The sequence below is a fragment of the Limulus polyphemus genome, unplaced genomic scaffold (assembly GCF_000517525.1).
Source record: "Limulus polyphemus unplaced genomic scaffold, Limulus_polyphemus-2.1.2 Scaffold1023, whole genome shotgun sequence".
In the NCBI taxonomy this organism is placed as follows: domain Eukaryota; kingdom Metazoa; phylum Arthropoda; class Merostomata; order Xiphosura; family Limulidae; genus Limulus; species Limulus polyphemus.
This window is the reverse complement of record NW_013666633.1, coordinates 353,422-360,813: the sequence shown is the minus strand read 5'-3', so window position 1 is coordinate 360,813 and position 7,392 is coordinate 353,422. Positions and strand designations below refer to the sequence as shown.

The window sequence follows — 7,392 nt, the reverse complement described above, 5'->3', positions numbered from 1 at the left end:
AATTCCGCAGACATACCGCTGTGCCACTGGGGGGGGGGCGCTTAATTACAAACAAACAAAAATAAGATGAACAGTTCCCCTACGGTCGTGGATGTAACTACAAAATGAGTCAAAATAAAGTTTCAGATGAATATTTCCCTTACCATCACGAACGTAACTATCCTATAAAAAAAATAAAATTGCAGGACAACTCAGTCGAAATTTTTAGGGGTAGCACTTATTTTATTTATTGGTTTTATAAAATGAGAACTGAAACCGAGCGGGATTCCATCCACATCTTTGTTTGTTTGTTTTCTTAAGTAACATTTATAAAAATCACAGAGTGTGTGTGAAATTGTTGTGCTAATTTACCATAAATCTGTGATATTCTCAGGGAAATTTTATTTTCCCCAAGAGTGAATTATCTCAGTACAAAGGACTGAAGAGTTGAAAATCTGGATATTTTGTGAATTCTCTCTATATTATATAATTTTACAAGTCTGTCCCGCTCTAAAAAGCCTCACGTTATATAATAAACTAAAAATGTCATACTTTCTCATGGCGAATAACGATACCCACGTGACTGGTATTCCCATTAGAAAATAAGAAAGGTTGTAGCCTCTAGGTATCACCTGACTTAACATTGAAGAAGACTATTGCCTACTTTCATATATTAGGTGCAGCTTTACAGTTTCTTTTCCTCCGGGCAGACCAGATATTCCATCAGTAGAACGACAGAGAACAGTAGAAAACAAGAGCAAAGTAACTTAATGACTTTCTTGACCATGTGTTACGTGAAAACTGCACATACCTAGAATAATGTAATGTATACGAAGGAGATAATTTTTTCTTTGTAAAAAGTTGTAATTGTATAGCTTTCAGGATGAAAGTTTTTTTTTGCCATTTTAATTAAATAATCGGTCCTTTATAGCCACAAATTATTTATATTGGTCTTATCGTGGACCATAAATTAAAACAATTGCCGCCTACGTTCAACCACCTTTTTTTAACTATATGAAATACTCACACACAAATATATATGTATGTGTGTGTGTGTTAATTTAAAAGCATATCCCCCTATACATTATACGTCTAACTCCATAAATATAAAACTGTTATCTGTTGCGATAGAAACAAAAAGGTGGCTACATTTACATATTTTTTTCTACAATTATGTTTATAATTTATTATAAACATTACACTTCAAACTGGGTCGTATCTCACAATCGGCATCGTCAGTCGTCATAACATAGCAGCACTTATAAATAACGTGTTTTCAATCGTCAGTCGTCATAACATAGCATCACTTATAAATAACGTGTTTTCTATCGTCAGTCGTCATAACATAGCATCACTTATAAATAACATGTTTTTATCGTCAGTCCGCATAACATAGCAGCACTTATAAATAACGTATTTTTATCGTCAGTCGTCGTGAAAAATTAAGCAGATAGGATAATAATTACTCTCTCCCGACTTACACTTAAAGCTTCGCTACACTGACTCCTGGTAACGACATACCATTTCAGGACTATAAAAACAAGTATTGTCAGTATGCGTCCATCAGCAAAACGCTTTCCTCATTTTTAGACCGTGGTTACACAATAAGAGTAATGGTCAAATTCCACTATTCGGTCAGATAAGAGTAACCCAAGTGGGTGCTGTTAACTCGCTGCTTTCCGTCTACTACTATTCAAGCCTATCAGTTCGAATTAAGTACGGTTATGCGGAAAATAACTTTAGCTTTGCGCGAAATTTTTCAAAAAAAAAAATCTTGAATCTAAGTAAATTTTATTTCTTGTTTATTTCATTAAATTGTTTCAATAATTTTATATTTTTCACTGTTTGTTTGTTTGTTTTTCTATCTCTTATCCTACCTTACTGAAACTCTCAATTTTGTTTCCTCAATCTTCATAAATGTCCTCAGATAAATTACTACACCAAAGACTTTATTTGTTTGTTTTTAACGATCCTTACTCGATCATCTAACCAATAACGGGCGAGGTTAAACAACTTCCTTACTAACAGTTTATAAGTTAATTCCTTCATTATTACAGTTCATTACTCGTATATAGGTCCCGACGGGGCAGTTTCCAGTTATCGACCTCTGCAGTAAAGAGGATGCCAGATGACAGACATCGTTCCTGAATGGTTTAAGTTATCAAACTTGATCTGCTTTTTGCCATCTTTCAAGACAGGTAGACGGACAGATAGATAATCTGTTACGTATGAAAGGAGAATTTGGTGTAACATATACGGTTTTGAAGATCTATTTATGACGTACAGCTCCAAGTCTGTATGGAATCTACTACAATCCTTTTATTCAACGATAAATATTGAGACCACAAAAATGTAAGAAACATGCCTATATTTTATATTGGATACTTCTAAACAACCTGAATTACATTTTTTTTGTCATTTTGCACAAACTAGCTAACTTTAATGACGTCAAACTAGTTTCTTAATAGTGAATAGTCAGTATTTCCTGATTTCAACCAATTATCGTGACACGAACTTCACCAAACTTCTGGTTAGTAAAAGACATATATTATTTTCGTGATTTAAAGAACTGACAACTAATACAATCAAGCGGTAAAAGAAACGGATTTTCAATAAATACTGACTTAAAAATAACATCACGAAATATATCTTTTGTCAACGCAAAAACTGTTAATGGCCGAATGTTACATTTTTCAACCTGTCAAGATCCTTACGAGGTTTAGTTCGATATAAAATCCAACTTTTTCCACCCTTTACTTTACCTAAAACAAAATACATATATCAAATTTCTTATTCGTGGCGACATTTCAAAATTCATGCTTTTCACGTACAAATTACATGAAATAACACGTAGATAGTTGTATGAAACGTCTCTGGATATGACGTGAAAGTACGTTGTATAACTCATTCTTAATGTTGCCTGCTATAAGCATTCTTATACAAACAGACCACCAACATCGCTACCACACCAATCAAATTTTGTGTTATCTTATGTTAGCTTCCTTTATCGGGTGTTGTTCATTTCTCAGAAACTAACCACAACTTAAATGACACAAAAAACAATAACTTATAAATACTCTTTATATAAATAAAATATTTACCTGCGTCCCATATTTTCTAAAATAGGTTTATGAGAGTCGTTGTCCTAAAAATACTACACTTTCAGACAGTGTTGGAATTATATGTTAGACTCTTGGAAGGAAGGGATGCTAAGATGCATATACGTTAAGAAGTTAGAAATACATAGAGTACCTATTAATAGATACCATGCACGCATTCCCTTTGTTTACCTTTACAAACACATAGCCACAGTTTAAAACAAAGACATTGACAATTTCGCCAATATAGAGAAGTAACACAAAGATCCCTACCCTCCAGGGGCAGTTGTCTCTTATGTATGATCTATAGCCCCCCCGTATTTCAAACCCTATTTTCAGAGAGATATCTATTTCTAGCAATGTCTTCTTTCTTTCTTCATACAATTTGCCAGCCGACTGAATCTGTATTGCAGAGTAAATAATTTACTTCGAAGAACTCTCCACTTTTCTGTTGCCATACTAGAAATACCCATTATTGAGTTGGATCCGTGTTACGATCCTTCAGTTCAAGAACATTCTCGCCCTAACAATGATCTGTTAATCTTCTAGACAACACTAACTCACGCATTTAAAACCCCTCAAATAAGATGGTGATCGTGTGTATATTTTCTAAATATACAGCAGTGTATAGCCCCCACACCAAGAATCTGAATATATATATATATACAAGCTGAAATACCCATCAACTGACGGGGAACGTTTAAACTTAATTAAAACAATGTAAGTTTAACGGCAATCATATATTTCAAAGTAATAACTGGAACGTAAAGTTTATCTCAAAATTTTAAAATTGTAACAAAGCTTCTTCATAAACAACATTTGCAGTTTGATTTCCGTCTACCAACAAATAAAGATTTTGAGGTTATCCCACCCTTGGACACCCTACATCTCACTGACCATGAGAAAAGCATTGTTGTTTGAGAAACAATCTAGGAACTTTCACACTTTGACCTTGAATCAATTTAGAATATTCAACATTGTCTAAAGCGTCAACCTGCCAAGATTGTTTGAGATTGACTCAATAGGCTGGAGGTAATTAACCAACAGGCTTTACAAAATAGGAATAGAGTTAAGTTCAATTTTGACCCCTTAGGACATTCCCCTTAGTTCATAGTTTTTACATACAAATTTCAGTTGAGATTGGCCCAATAGACTCGGAGGAGTTACGGTGCAAACAAACCCACATTTCGTCTATATATATAGATATATATATATATACGTCGTTACAGTTGTTTCTCTAAGTGGATGTTATTTTCATGCTGTGGTCTATTTAATTTAGTACAATAAATAGCCAATAGGTGGATGATGGAGGCTGATATTGTGAATTAATCACGAAAATGACTTCAAACATCGACAGCCAGAAAGCACTTCCAAAACAGGAAGTGACATTAAAAGGAAGTGAAAATTTCGGAACTAGATGTTCAACTTTACTTTCTGACCATATTTTGTTTCCACCTTCATGCTGGGAGACTTTCAGAAAACGTTCAGCTGTTTTATAAATTCTCACTCGCCTGCGAGCTTGTATGCAAATTAATTCATTAATTAAGATCGCTCGTGACCACGTAAATATCTGTGTTTAAAAATTGAACATCTCTGGATTTTTTTAAACACCTATAAAAACCTGGAAGTAACGAAACCCATTGTAAACACCTGTGCGGGTTTACGAAGAAACACCAGAAGTGAAGAAAAATAAAAGTCTGAAGACGTCATGCTTTTAGGAAGTATTTTGTTAAACATTTGTTTCTAACATGACAGACGGTAATGCCATTTTACCGAATGACACGGCAATAACGCTAAAAAGTCACAGCACCAAAATATAACGATGTGTTTTCTATGATACTAACGAGTTTTGGCATTGTGCGAAAGACCTCTTGGGTAATGACTTGTGAGATTTGGTCTGTACAATACGACATAGCAACGGTATTAACCACTTTGTTCTGCTTATTGTACTGAATGTTTGGAGATGATCCGCTTACAACAATACATGATAATTATACTTACGGTAATTGATGAAACTAATAGGCTTAAATTGTTTGTGATAAAAAAACGCGTTAACTTCAGATTTTTTGCCACATTCCTCCTTTGTTTGTCTCCCACAAATCAGCCTAACTAATGAGTCTTGGTATTGAACGAAAGACCTCTTGGGCAGTGACCTTGAATCGGCAATGAACAAATAGGGAGGAATGTGGAAAAACACACATCTGCAGTTAACGTGATTTTGTATCACAAAGTTTTAGGCCTAGTGAGTTGAAGGTAATGACGCCTGTTACAATAAAAATGCTGTTTCTGGACATTTATAGAATTGTATAACGGTTTGGCTCATTAGTTGCTATGGCGACGCTGTAGAGAAATATTGTTACTTTACGTTATGTGATATTCAATCTAGCTGCTCTTAGCGTCGTAAGTTCACGTAAAAGGAAAGCTGTTAAACGTAACAATTAATTCACAGATCTTAATGGTGTAATTTGACACACACAAAACGTTGAAGAGATCGTAAACAAATAAATAGAGATATACATATAGTAACCAAGTTTTTATTTTCAACGGTTTGTTTTCTTTCAAAGTTTGTAGTGCATACTGGAGGGATTTACACATTGTGATAAAACTTTACATAAACGACCTCTACACTCCAGATGTAAATATATATATTTGTTTTTGTATTACTACCAACGTTTCGCTTTTACGGCTTCTTCAGGGTTAATACATACGAACTGTTTGATACTGAAGTATACATATTTACATCTGGGGTGTAAAGGTCATTTATCTAAACTATTTTCAATGGGGGCTAACTTCATATCATTAAAACAAAAAATGTCTCTTATGTTTCGAGACATCAGTGGCTCTCCGATAATGACTCCATTTATCTCGTATGACAAAGTATAGAAATCTCAGAAGAGCTATAATAAAAGTGCATTCTGTGTTCGCTACGAATTAATTTTTCTAAGAACCGTAGAAGACACCAAATACGCGTGTTCGTTCAGGTAAGTAATGTTAAACGCGTTAAATGCGTTGTAACAAAAATAGCACTTTTATCAATGTCACTGTAGTATGTAAAAAATTACCAAAGTTATTGGTAATCACGCCATCTATAAACTAGCTTATAAAATAAGAAACTGCTGACTTTTATCGGGCGAGGGTACTTTTAATGCAAGGGGCATGGCCTAATGATTAGCGGGCCAGAGTGTAATTCCGATACAAGTTTCGTTACCGCAAAAACGCGCCCTGCACTTTCGTGCCGTAGATGCGTAATAAGAGTGACGGTCAAATCCAAAAATTATATTACAGTAGGTTCTAGATTAGGAACTAGCGCACATAGCCCTTTTGTAGCTTTATCTGAAACAAACAACTTAGTGCGGTTCTGTTAAACAATGTTACTCCCCATATTTAAGGAATACACAACCAAATGACCTTTAAATACCTGGATGAGCGTAATCCAACAGGTGAACAGTATATCAGTGTGTCCGTTGATATTCAACCTTATTAATTAATAAGCATCTTAAGAGGGTTGAAGTAAATAACAGATATTTTATTAATGTTCATTTTGTAGTAATGTTGTTTTTATTTAATTAGACACTCAAAGTTTCGTTTTACAGCTTCTTCAGAAGCGTTCACTAAAACACAAACCGAAACTGACTTTGTACTTTCAATTTCTGTTTGTGTTTTAGTGAACGCTCCTAAAAAAAGCTGTAACAGTTTAAAGAGATTTATGTTAAATTACGTAAAGAGTTGTGTAACAGTGTTATCATAATGAATATTATAATTTATTCGTATTAAAACTAATGCGCAGTTATTTAAGTGACATTTTTTATAAGCTCGAACATAACCCTCTGCAAAGTGCATAATAAAGTTTAGTAGCGCCATCTGTTAGTTAGTTGTGAATATATTTTTGACATATTAGAATATTATTATGAATTTGTAGGTTTTTCTAAGTTGTTATTTTCATGCTATCAGTTTCAATGTTATTTTACATTTCTATTTGCACTAACTTTACTGGTTATGTTTTATTTTTTATGTTGTGTAACAATATTGTAATGTACTGTATTATGTTTATGTTGTTTTTTTTCATTAGAAAGTTTTTCTTGGTTTGTGTAATAAATAAATTGAACATTTTTGTTGTGTTGTTTTTGTTTCTTTCAACTGATTATTTTTTCACAATTTTACCAATTTATGTTTAAACTATTATTTAAGTCCTAACACATGATTAAACACAATTTGTTTCTGAACAAGAAATACTGAGCAGATTTTGTTAGCCAAAAACAGCATATTTTGCAACTATATTTCATCTAAAAAGATTTTATATTATTTAAACAATAAT

General features: G+C 33.4%; 1 long non-coding RNA gene across 1 annotated transcript in view; it reads left to right on the top strand.

The window, feature by feature from the left end:
* The window catches only part of LOC111086336, a 21,291-nt gene extending 14,174 nt beyond the window's left edge, over positions 1-7,117 (top strand). Inside the window, exon 3 of the long non-coding RNA XR_002611054.1 lies at positions 4,011-7,117. This is a non-coding gene — a long non-coding RNA (uncharacterized LOC111086336). The remainder of the gene's footprint in view (positions 1-4,010) is intronic.
* The last annotated feature ends 275 nt before the right edge of the window (positions 7,118-7,392 follow it).